Below are 12,976 nucleotides of genomic sequence, written 5' to 3'. Positions count from 1 at the left end.
CAACACATGTGTGGATACACGGAACTGTGGGACGCTCCGTTCGTTGCGCCATCTCTTGTCCACCCGCACGAATTAATTCCTAGACCAAATATATATGAGAATTAACATTTCCCTTTATACTTATTATGGAAATAACAAAATGGATACTCAGAACAGTTTTGGTTTTCAAACACTTAATGCCAAGAAGCAAGCATATCTCCATGAAACAAGCATATCGCTTTGTTTGTTTATTTCTTTCTTGACTCCTCTAGTCGATCGCCTGAAGGCAAAACATCGTACAGCAAACAAGCTGATTCGACACGTGCCAACGACAGAACAAAAGTCTTGATTTTAGTACTTTAGTACACTCAGGCAAAAAAAGCAAAATGCCCGCAGGCTTCTGTGCCTTGTAACATTGTGCTAAAAAAACAGACAGAAGGTCAGTTGTGAGTTCCTTACTTCTTTCTAAAACACCTAATAATACTTTTATACAAATCGTTGTTGTTTGAAGCCTCTTTATTCCTCATAAAAACAATACATCCAGAATCGCGAAAGCCCACAGGGATTGTATTAGAAAGTTAAAAAAATATATTTATCATTCAGATCCTTTATTATTATTATTATTATTATTATTATTATTATTATTATTATTATTATTATTATTAGTAGTAGTAGTAGTAGTAGTAGTAGTAGTAGTAGTAGTAGTAGTACCACATAATATTTTTCGTTAGTTCTTACAGCAATTAATACTTAGCAGCAGAGGTTAAAGTGCTTGGGAATGCAGGGGACGCTGTCCCCCACCTCCAAAAAATGTGTATGGCGTCCCCCCAGTTCCTAAGAAATTACAATGGGCAAAGATAGGCATGGGGGACGGCGTGACGTCATGCCGCTACCTACCGTTCCCCTACCTTTTCAGATTCATTTTATCTTTGCTTAGCAGGAAATCGATACAAGAGTTAGTAGGACAGCTACTCTTTATTGATAAAAATCGTAATTTGGAGGTTATTAAAAACAATTTTTCTGTGTCTAGAGGTAGAAGAGAGGGGACCATGGAAGTTACTATTGCCACGTACAAAAATGAAACCTGTATTCAACACTGACTACGTATAATTCAAGGATTTTTTTTAAAAAAAAAGCAAAATGCTTACACCTTTCAAAAGTAAAATTAAAATAATTACTAAGAAATACATTCATTGAAAAACTCAGAGGTGGCAAGTCCACCGTCTCGAATCCGCTTGAGGGGCCGCGGCGGCTCAGTGGTAGAGCGTTCGGGGTCCCGGGTCAGGTGCTCGGGGTCCCGGGTTCGATCTCAGCCCCCGCCAAATGAACTTTGTGGTGGGCAAACACCGTGTGCGTGGGTTTTCTCGGGGTTCTCCGTTTCCTCCCACTTTCTTCATTCCAGGAGTCTTTTCTCCAGGAGTAGAGTTAAGCAAACATTAAGTTTAGTTATTTTTTTTGTTTTTTGTTCGTTTTATCTTTATTTTTTGTCCAATCCCTTGTTTTGGTTTCACGTCCTTTTCCTCTTCCCTTTCCTTCTTCAAAATTATGAAATAAATAAACCCAAACGAGAAATCATTCGCAATGATGATACTTCGCCGGTTTTGAATGCTCAAGGCACCGGCTGACAGTAACGCGGCTCAGCGAATGAAAAAAAAAAACTTTCTTCATTCCACCATTTCATTCATTACTCATCATCACCGTCTCCTTTAGCCTAACTGGCATAACCGTGGGACGTAAAACTCAAAGATTTCATTTCATTTTTTCATTTTTTTCAAATCCGCTTGAGAGCGCTCGAGTCCAAATGCAATAAAGTTAACACATGGAAGACCTAGGTTCGATTCCCGGTGGGAGTTCATGTGATTCGGATTCGACGTTATTTAGTAGGTCCACGTTTCATATAGCTTCGCTGCTGAAAGGGACGTTAAGCTCAAAATCAACTCAAGAAAAGTTATAACAATGAGAATGTTTTCTACTGTTTTGGCGTATGCAATTCTATGTTAAATAAAACTACATACATTATTTGATAATGGAAGCATTGTCAGAAATACAGTATCCAATAAATCAAACTTTTCGAGGAGGGTTTATCTGAAGATACATACAAATATTGAAAATAGTTTAAGAAGGTGCATGATGCAGAAATACTATTTTATGGCGTATGAACTTGAGGCTTCTAGAACAGCAAGTTCTGACCAGATATTAACACCGCAGAACCAGGATATGATCAAGGGATGGACTAAACCATAGTTTCCAACTTTACCCAGTGTAAATAAAGTAGGATTGAAACCCACTCTATCCAGTGTATACCTGAGCGTCATGGGGGGGGGGGCTGTAGACCCTATAAAATTCCTCTTGGATCCGCGCCTGTTGAAACCAATTCATATTTCATAACTTCATACACGGCACAATCAAGCACTGAATCTATTGAAATCTTACTATGTAAAATAATTATCGAGTGTCTACACTTTTTCTATTAAAGCTCATAGTATATTCTATCATAACATAAATTGTCACTCATGTAGTGTGTGCTAATGTAACTAGGGATGCGCACGAGACAAGATTTGTGGCTGTCTCGTCTCGAAAATGTGCTGTAAAAGTGATGTCTCGACTCGAAAAATGTATATTTGTATATTCTCTATTGGAAGTGCCGTGTCTCGACTCGAATTTTGTCAGGAAAATCTTGTCTCGATTCGTCTCGTGTACATCCCTAAATGTAACTCATGACAAAAATGTTTCGTTTTAAAACAAAATGAAACGGTTGAGGTGGACTCTGCCGAGTAGAAGACATCCAATTTATTAAATCGCCTCGCAACCCACTTGGCCGCACACTAAGGTTACAGTTTTCACCTTTTTCCCATGCTATCTAAAGTATTGGCTAATCTTAAATTCGCATTGCCGATTCGGGTTTTCTAACAAAAATTATTATGTTCCAACTTAATTTGGATGTGAAATCCTTACTAAATTAGCATTTAAAAACTTCGCAGTGTGCATTAAAATCATGACAGAAATATAGTTAAATCTCTGTTTTAATTTTCATGTCTACCTTGCATCCAAATACTTGTGCTGTCATTTCTTTCAATGTTGGTAAGAGCCGAAAGTTTCAATTGATCCCAATTTTTCGCTTTAATTCCCTCTATTTGTTCATACAATTTTAAAGAAATATTATTATTAACAAGCAACACTTCTGAAATGTAACACTCCGATTTTGGTAAAATTTGGAAGGTAGATACTACACATGAAATAAACGAATACGTGTTTCTTATTTTCTGCGGAAAAACGGTTTTAAGTCGCAAAAGACCCCACCCACAATTTTGAAAGTTGACGCCCCAAAGGCAAAAACCAAGGAAACCGAAGTAAACGAAATTTTACACACATATTGCAGACATAAAATGAGGGAACACGTGTTTCGTATTTTCCTGAAAAAAAAACGGTTAGGTGGGGATCGGACCCCTCCAAAACTTTCATCTCGAAATATTGAAAGTGATAATAACAATATGACAAATGTGTGTAAAGGACACAAAGAAATGCAACGAAACTTTGTGTATGAAGAACATACCAAAAAATAAAGGAACACGGGTTTTTTATTTTGTGCTGAAAAACGGTTTCAGGAGGCAAAAGCTATCACCCAAAATTTTGAAAGTTAAGGCCCGAAGGCCAGAGGAAGTGAACAGAAGTGAATGAAATTGTGCACAGATATTGTAGTCATAAAATGAGGGAATACGTTTTGCTTATTTTCCAGAAAAAAAGAAAACCATTTAGGTGGGACACACCTCCAGAACTTTGATCGTGAAAAATCAAAACTGCTAATAACAGAAGTGTTTGAAGGACATGATGAATTGGAACGACACATTGTGTACAATACGCAAAAAATAAACGAATACGGTTTTTCTTTTTTTCTGCGGAAAAAACGGTTTTAGGGGGCAAAAGCTCCCACCCCAAATTTTAAAATTTGAGCCCAAAATGCAAGAAGGAGTGCACCGAATTAAATGAAATTGTGCGCAGATATTGTAGACGAAAAATGAGATAATTGGGTTTCGTATTTTCTTGGGAAAAGCGGTTGAGTGAGCACGGTCCTTCTAACCGTTGATTACGGAATATCAAAAGTGCAAATAAGCATACGCAAAATTTCCTAAAGAATATGGAGAATTGCAACGAAACTTCGTAAAGGGACTATTTGCAAAACAGTATATGAAACATGTTTTAATTTTGCGGAAAAACAGTGTTGGGGCCTAGGTCTCATCCGAAAAAAAAGAAAATATTACCGTAATAGCTCACAAGTAAACCTTACGTTTGGGTGAATCGAGTTGCTGACTGAGACACATATGAGAAAGTAATACTATATGTGGTCAGAATTTCAGTGAAGTTGTAGGTGCGAAGCTCCAGGGGTTTAGGAGATACAGCTACCAGAACATCACATGGAAGTACAGAATAGTCTTCATAAGTTGGAGGTTAAAGCTCTGTAAGATCTCTTGTAACGACAAAAGGTGAATAACAAATATATGGGTAAATATATGGACTAGGGGGAAGTCATATAGTAAGGGTATACAAGACGGCGGCCATCATGAAATCCGCCATTTTGAATTAAGGTTAAGTTTTTAAAATAGGAATAGGGTCATGTGATACATGATTTAAGGCGCAAATTTAATCAGAAGAACAAAGGTGACGATAATTTTGATTTACGCGTAATTGGCAAAAAGTTACAGGGAAATTAAATATTGTTGCAGCATATGTATTAGTCCTTTACCTCACCTTGTAAATTTTCTCTTAATGATAATAATTAAATAAAAAGCAGATGGATAAATATTAGGTCTATGGTAAGAATTGCCTTGACGGTGGCCATGTTCAAATCCACCATTTTGAACCAGACAAAATTTTTACCAAAACGCATAACAGTGACACCTTATTAATAGCAAATTTTATCATAAATCCAACGGTATAACCATTTTTGCTTTATCATTAACCAGCGAAAATTAAATGGGAATAGAGTAATGCAATAGATGACTTCGGGCTAGAAGTTAATCAAAAATACAATAGTGGCGTTACAATGTTAGTTGTTTGATGAGCAAAAATGGTTATACCGTTGGATTTATGATAAAATTTGCTATTAATAAGGTGTCAATGTTATGCGTTTTGTTTAAAACTTTTGTCTGATTCAAAATGGCGGATTTGAACATGGCCACCGTCAAGGCAACTCCTACCATAGACCTAATATTTATCCACCTGCTTTTTATTTAATTATTATCATTAACACAAAATTTACAAGGTGGGGTAAAGGACTAATACATATGCTGCAAAAATATTTAATTTCCCTGTAACTTTTTACCAATTACGCGTAAATCAAAATTAACGTCACCATTGTTCTTCTGATTAAATTTGCGCCTTAAATTATGTATCACATGACCCTATTCCTATTTTAAAAACTTAACCTTAATTCAAAATGGCGGATTTCAAGATGGCCGCCATCAGGTATACCCTTACTATATGACTTCCCGCTAGTCCTAATATGTACCCATATGTTTGTTATTAACCTTTTCTCGTTACAAGAGGTCTTACAGGGCCTTTACCTCCAACTGTATGAAGACTATTCTGTACTTCCATGTGATGTTCTGGTAGCTATATCTCCTAAACCCCTGGAGCTTCGCACCTATAACTTCACTGAAATACTGACTACATTTAGTACTACTTTCTCATATGTGTCTCAGTCAGCAACTCGATTCACCCAAACGTAAGGTTTACTTGTCAGAAAGGAGTGGACCCAAGCAAATCAAATTGTGTGTAGATATTATATGTAAAATAAGGGCTCTCGTGTTTCTCAAGTGTTCCTATCCGTTTTGCTTCAAATTTGGCATATCAATAGCAAACTGAAAATAAATCGACACGTGTTTTTCTTTATGCTGAAAAAACATTGCAAGGATTAAAGGTGCCTCCTGAAATACTATAAAAGACGCTTTACTGTTTGTGTTTGCTGTTACTTGATCTGCCAAATTTGAAAAAATCGGATGGAGACACGACACTTGTGAAACACGGAAGGCCATATTTTACATATCCAATATCTACATACAATTGCTTTCGCTTCGGTCCACTTCTCCCGCAACTCAACGCCTCGGTTCACTCACATTTTTTTTCTTTCAGGAAAATACGAAACACGTATTCCCTCACCTTACCTCTACAATATTAATGCACATTTTATTCACTTCGGTCCACTCCTTCTTGTCTTTTGGGGTCAAATTCCAAAATTGTAGACGGGGGCTTTTGCCAACCAAAACCGCTTTTAACCAAAATTTAAAAATGTATTCGTTTATTTTTTCCGTATTGTCCACACACGCAGTTTGATGCAATTCCTCATGTCCATTACACACATCTAATATACTGTTACTAGATATTTTGATATTCAGTGATGAAGGGTTTGGAGGGGTCCGTGCCCCACCTAACCGTTTTTTTCCAGGAAAATACGAAAACCATATTCCCTAATTTTGTGTCTACAATATCTGTATAAATTTCATTCACTTCAGTTCACTTATTCTTACCTTTCGCGCGTCAACTTTCAAAATTTTGGTTTTGGGTTCTTTTGCCCCTAAAACCGTCTTTCCGCAAAAAAGAAAAAACATATTCCTTTATTTTTTGTCCATAGAAATAGTTTTGTTGCAATTCTTCATGTCTTTTATAAACATCTGACATATTGTTACTAGCATTTTTCATTTTTTGTGATCAGAGGTTTGGAGGGGTAGGTGCCCCACCCAACCGATTTCTCCAGGAAAATACGAAACCCGTATTCACTCACTTTATGTCTACAATATCTGTGCACAATTTCACTTCCTTCGGCTCACTTCTTCTTGCCTTTCGGACGTCAACTTTCAAAATTTCGAGTGGTGGCTTTTGCCCCTGAAGCCGTTTTTCCGCAGAACAAAAAAAAAAGTATTCTTTTTTTGTGTATTGTTAATACACAAAGTTATGTTAGAATTCTTCATGTTGTTTGCACACATCTGACACACTGTTGGTAGCACTTTTAATATTTCGTGATCACAGGTTTTGAGGTGTCCATGCAGCACCCAACCCTTTTTTCCAGGAAAATAGGAAACCGTATTCCCTCATTTTACGTAGAAATTCATTCACTTCGGTTCATTTCTTTTTGCTTTTCGGACGTCAATTTTCAAAATTTTGAATGGGAGCATTTGCCCCCTAATACCATTTTTCAGCAGAACATAAAAGAACCCGTATTGCTTTATTGCTGGCGTATTATCCATACATAAATTTCATTGCAATTCTTCATGTCCTTTATACACTTTCTACATACTGTTATTAGCATTTTAATTTTTTGTTATCAAAGGTTAGGAGGGGTCCGTGCCCCACACGTCCATTTTCTCCAGGAAAATATAAAACTCGTATCCTCATTTTATGTCTACAATATATGTGCACATTTGCACTCACTTCGGTTCACTTCTTTTTGCCTTTCGAGCTCAACTTTCAAACTTTAGGGTGGGAGCTTTTGCCCCTAAAACCGTTTTCCCGCAGAACTTAGAAAAACCTGTATTCGTTTACTTTTTGCGTATTGTCCATACACAAAGTTATGTTGCAATTCTTCATGTCTTTGACACACATCTGACATACTAGCACTTTTGATATTTTGTGATCAAACGTTAGGAAGGGTCCGTGCCCCACCCAGGGCCGGATTTCCCAATAGGCCCGGTAGGCCCGGGCCTATGGGCGCAAGCTCCCAGGGGGCGCACGGCCGAGAGAAAAAAATTAAAATATATCTAGAAATAAAAATAAATAGCCATAACTTAACATATTTTTTGAATTGATTTAAAAAATCAGGCTAATAAAGCATTCTGAATTAGAAGTTCATTGGAACAAATAATTGTTGGTAAAGTTAAAGATAAAATTGCATCGTGGAGTGGTGTTTAAGCAATTAACATATAGGCCTGATATATTTTTAAATGAAGGTTTTTAAGAAAGTAACTTTAACCAGACTAGGGGGCGGAAAAAATTATTGGGCCTAGGGGCGCCAAAATGCTAAATCCGGCCCTGGCCCCACCCACCCCTTTTCTCCAGGAAAATAGCAAACTCATATTCCCTTATTTTATGTCTACAACGTCCGTGCACAATTTGATTCACTTTGGTTCACTTCTTTTTGCCTTTCCGGCGCCAACTTTCATAATTTTGTGTCAGAGCTTTTGCCCCTAAAACCGTTTTGCCGCAGAAAAAACCCTTCTACATTTTTTGCGTATTGCCCGTACATAAAGTTTCATTGGAATTCTTCATGTCCTTTACACAAATCTGATATACTGTTACTAGCACTTTTGATATTTCCTGTGCAAATGTTTGGAGGGGTCCGTGCCCCACCTAACAGTTTTTTTTTCAGGAAATACGGAACTAGTATTCCCACATTTTATTTTCACAATATGTGTGCAAAATTTCATTCACTTCGGTTCATTTCTTCTTGCTTTCCCGGCGTCAAATTTCAAACTTTTGTGGTGGGTTCTTTTGTCCCCTTAAACCGTTTTCCTGCAGAACATTAAAAAACGTATTCTTTTATTTTTTGCGTATTGTTCATACACAAAGTTTCGTTGCAATTCTTCATGTCCTTTACACACATTTGACATATTGTTACTAGAATTTTTTTTCGTGGTCAAATGTTTGGAGGGGTCCGTGCCCCACGCGGCCGTTTTTTCCAAAGAAATACGAAACTCGTATCCTCATTTTACGTATGCAATATCTGTGAAAATTTTTATTCACTTCGGTTTACTTCTGCCTTTCAGGGGCCGCGGTGGCTCAGTGGTAGAGTTCACCTCTGGTGCTTGGGGTCCCGGGTTCGATCCAAGCCCCCGCCAAGTGAACCTTGTGGTGAACAAACACCGTGTGCGTGGGATTTCTCGGGGTTCTCCGTTTCCTCCCACTTTCTTCATTCCACCATTTCATTCATTACTCATCATCACCGTCTCCTTTATTCTAACCGGCATAACCGTGGGACGTAAAACTCAAAGATTTCATTTTTTTCTTCTGCCTTTCGGGCGTCAACTTCCAAAATTTTGGGTGGGAGCTTTTTCCCTCTAAAACCGTTTTTCCGCGGGAAATAAAAAACAATATTCATTTATTTTTTTGTCCATACATAAAGTTTCGTTGCAATTCTTCATGTCCTTTACACACATCTCAGATACGGTTACTAGCACTTTTGATATTTTGTGATCAAAGGTTTGGAGGGGTTAGTGCCCCACCTAATCGTTTCTTTCAGAAAAATACTAAACCCGTATTCCTACATTTTATATCTACAATACCTGAGAAAAATTTATTTCACTTCGGTTCACTTCTTCTTACCTTTCGGGCGTCAAATTTCAAAATTTTGAGGTTGCCCCCTAAAACCGCCTTTGCGAAGAACATAGAAAATCCTGTGTTCCTTTATTTTTTGTGTATTATCCATACAAGAAGTTTCGTTTCAATATTTCATGTTTTTTACACACATCTGACTGACATACTGTTACTAGCCTTTTCACTTTTCGTGATCAAATATTTGGAGGGATCGGCGCCCCACTCAACCGTTCTTTCCAGGAAAATACGAAACGCGGATTCCCCGTTTTGTCTACAATATCTGTGCACAATTTCATTCGCTTCGGTTCACTTCCTTTTGTATTTCGGGCGACAACTTTCAAAATTTTGGGTTTTAGCTTTTTCCCCTTAAAACCGTTTTTTCACAGAAAATTTAAATAAATGTTTTCTTTTATTTTTTGCGTATTGTCCATACACGCAGTTTGATTAAATTCTTCATGTCCTTTACACACATCTGACATGCTGTTACCAGCACATTTGATTTTCCGTGATCAAAGGTTTGGAGGGGTCCGCGCCCCACCCAACCGTTTTTTCGAGAAAAATACAGAACTCGTATCCTCATGTTACGTTTGCAACATCTGCCTTAATTTCGTTCACTTCGGTTCACTTCTTGTTGCCTTTCGGACATTAAGTTTTAAAATTTTGGGTGGGACCTTTTGCCCCTAAATCCGTTTTTCCGCAGAAAATTTAAAAAGCCCGTATTCCTTTAGTTTTTGCGTATTTTCAATACAAAAAGTTCCGTTGCAATTCTTCATGTCTTTTACACACTTCTGACATACTGTTACTAGCAGTTATGATATTTCGTGATCAAAGGTTTGGAGGGGTCCGTGCCCCACCCAGCCGTTTTTTTTTTCAGGAAAATACGAAACTCGTATTCCCTCCTTTTACGTCTACAATATCTGTGCACAATTTCATTCACTTTGGTTCAGTTGTTCTTGCGTTTTGGGTGTCAACTTTCACAATATAGAGTGGGACTTTTATATTAAAACTTACGTAACTTTATGTAACTTTTTCTTTTTTATGAGATTCTTTTTTTGGGAGGTGAGGAGAGAAATGCTTTCCTCTTATATATGTTTCTTGCCATTCATCTTGTTTGAACTGCTTAAGTAAGATCATTTTGTAACTTTTGATGTCATCCATCTCCGTCACGATAATATTATTGTCATTTTTAACAATTTGTTTTATTCCCTTATTTGCAGTTTGCCACACTGATATATTTATTACAGAATTGAGGTTTGGTCCAGCGCCTTTCGAATTCGGAACCAACCGAACCGCCGAACTTTTTGGGTTGCCTGCTATTGCAGGAAAACGAGAATTGCAGGTGGTAATGCACTTTTGGAGTCGTGTATACATGAAAATCAGAACCTAATCATTTCACATAAATAGAAATAAAAAAAATAACACATGCAAAAATGTATTTACGAAAATATTACGGTTTTACTTACCAAACAGGAAAAGAGCAGATTTTATGAGGTAAAATCGTCGTCATCTTCGTGTTTGTAAATAACTAAGCCACCAGGTAGAAATAATTCCTTGTCTTGTTTCATGAAGTTCACACAAAATGCACAAAATCTTTCTTTCTTCCGTAACCACTTTACAAAACGCAGAACAATCAAATTATATTTATAAAAAAAAGCGAACACACAATATAAAGGAAAATGCACATAAAAAAATCTCTATATATGGATAAGCATTATTACGTGTCATATAGGTCTACTTCTTGAACAAGAATTGCACACGCCTTGGTTCTTTCCCAAAAGCATCCAACACTCTGATATGAGTTGTGTTTTAATTCTATTTATAAGTTCCCGATGGAGACTCATCATACACAATCCTGTCAATCTTTCTTCAGAGATAGTTGACCTTAACCACGTTTCCACACGTCTTAGGGTGCTAAAACTTCTCTCAACATTACATGTTGTAACGGGGAGGGTAACCATTACTTGTATTCCTTGCTTTATTGCCAAATAAAATGTGGCGTGATCCATCAAATCAAAAAGAGAGAGTTTCTTTAAACTGTCTGCGTTTCCGTGTGTGAAATTTCTGTGTTTCCATGAATCGTACCAGCATTCAGTTTGAAGAAGGAAATTGTCAAATTGATAAATTTCATTTATTTCATCCATCATCTTCATGAATTGTAGTTTAGAGGTATTTTTTTATTTCACGGGGATGCAGTGTGAAGAGTGAAAAACCTGGACTATGTTCTTCCGAAAATCTATTATTTAGAGACTGTAACAAAGGATCTATGTACGGTATAAATATGGTTCGCCGATAATATTCTTCCGCATTTGTATATGGAGGATTAGCACGATGAACTTGTCGAGATGCAAGTCTGGGAATTGACATCTGAATATTCAGTTCATCAGCAACACGAATACACTTTTCGAAGATCGAATGAAATGTAACTTCAGCTGTATCTCTCTGTTCTTTGAACATACAAATCAACTCCGAAATGTGTGATTTTGCCGCCATTAAGTTCAACTGAACTCCTTGCAAAATTTGTGCTACTGGCTCAAGGTACGAGGAATATTGACTGATAACTGACAAAGAAACAATAAAGGCTCCTGTTGTTCCTGCACAAAAAAGACGATAAACTAAGCATTGCTTCTAGTTTCAGAAACTAGAATTTATTGACAGTTCTTCTAACGCACATACTATTTCTATGAAAGGTTCAGAAAATTTTTTGATGTGTTGTATTTGGAAGTCCAGCGGGTTTAAGAAAGAAGTGGGATATTTGGAATATTTTTTCTTCTTAATGGGCTCTCGCGAAAGAAAATTGTGATTTCTTTGATAGTATCCACTGTGTTTCGTATGTAAGAAACGGAACATAGCTTATTAACGACAAGATTAAGCTTTGTGATGCACAATGGTAAAAAAATGCTTTTGGGAATTGTTGTCTGATAATGCTTTGTACACCGTTATTACATCCAGTCATGGTGGAACAACCATCGAAACCCTGCCCTACAAGTTTACACTGAGATAATCCACGTTCTTCCAATGCTTTTAGAATTATTCTAGCAATATATGCGGCGTTTAACTCTCCTAATTGAATTAAACCTACGAAATCTTATCGCATCTGATTTTCAACAGTGTCATAAAACCAAATACCTAGAGACAATTGTTCTTATCAGCTGTCTCATCTGCAAGCACACTATAATAGTGGGAAGAAACAATTTTAGGCTTTACATACTGTTCATATAAAGTGTTGCCTGCAACTGATATCAATTCATTTTGAGTCTGCACAGATAAGTATTTTGCATTTTGAGCAGCAGTTTCAAAGCGTTGCTTTAATGTTATATCTTCAGAATCTACTTTAAATTGGAGAAGATCGTAGAAATTAACAGATTTAGCATTCTTTCCTCGTAAAGACAAATCATGTGTCGCACAAAAGACAATTGTTTCCATGATTGATGATAGTTTTTTTCGGTTTTCCTCAACTTGCTTCCGAGCCACTTCATTAATTTTCAAATCAACGGGCAAACTTTTCGTAGACATAACATTCGAAAGTAACTGAGCACGTTCTGTGGATGCCCGATGCCATTCAGATTGTTCGTGTTGTCGAGCAGATGCAAAAAAATCATTGTATTTTCTAAACGGTGTTAGTATAAAAGACCCTTGCAATCCTCTTTTTACCGGAGATCGAAAAAGAACACACTGCTTGCACAATCCCCCTCGC

This window comes from Thermobia domestica, chromosome 2 (genome assembly GCF_964235325.1).
Source record: "Thermobia domestica chromosome 2, izTheDome1.hap1.1, whole genome shotgun sequence".
Classification (NCBI taxonomy): Eukaryota; Metazoa; Arthropoda; class Insecta; order Zygentoma; family Lepismatidae; genus Thermobia; species Thermobia domestica.
Note: the sequence above shows the minus strand (reverse complement) of the source record.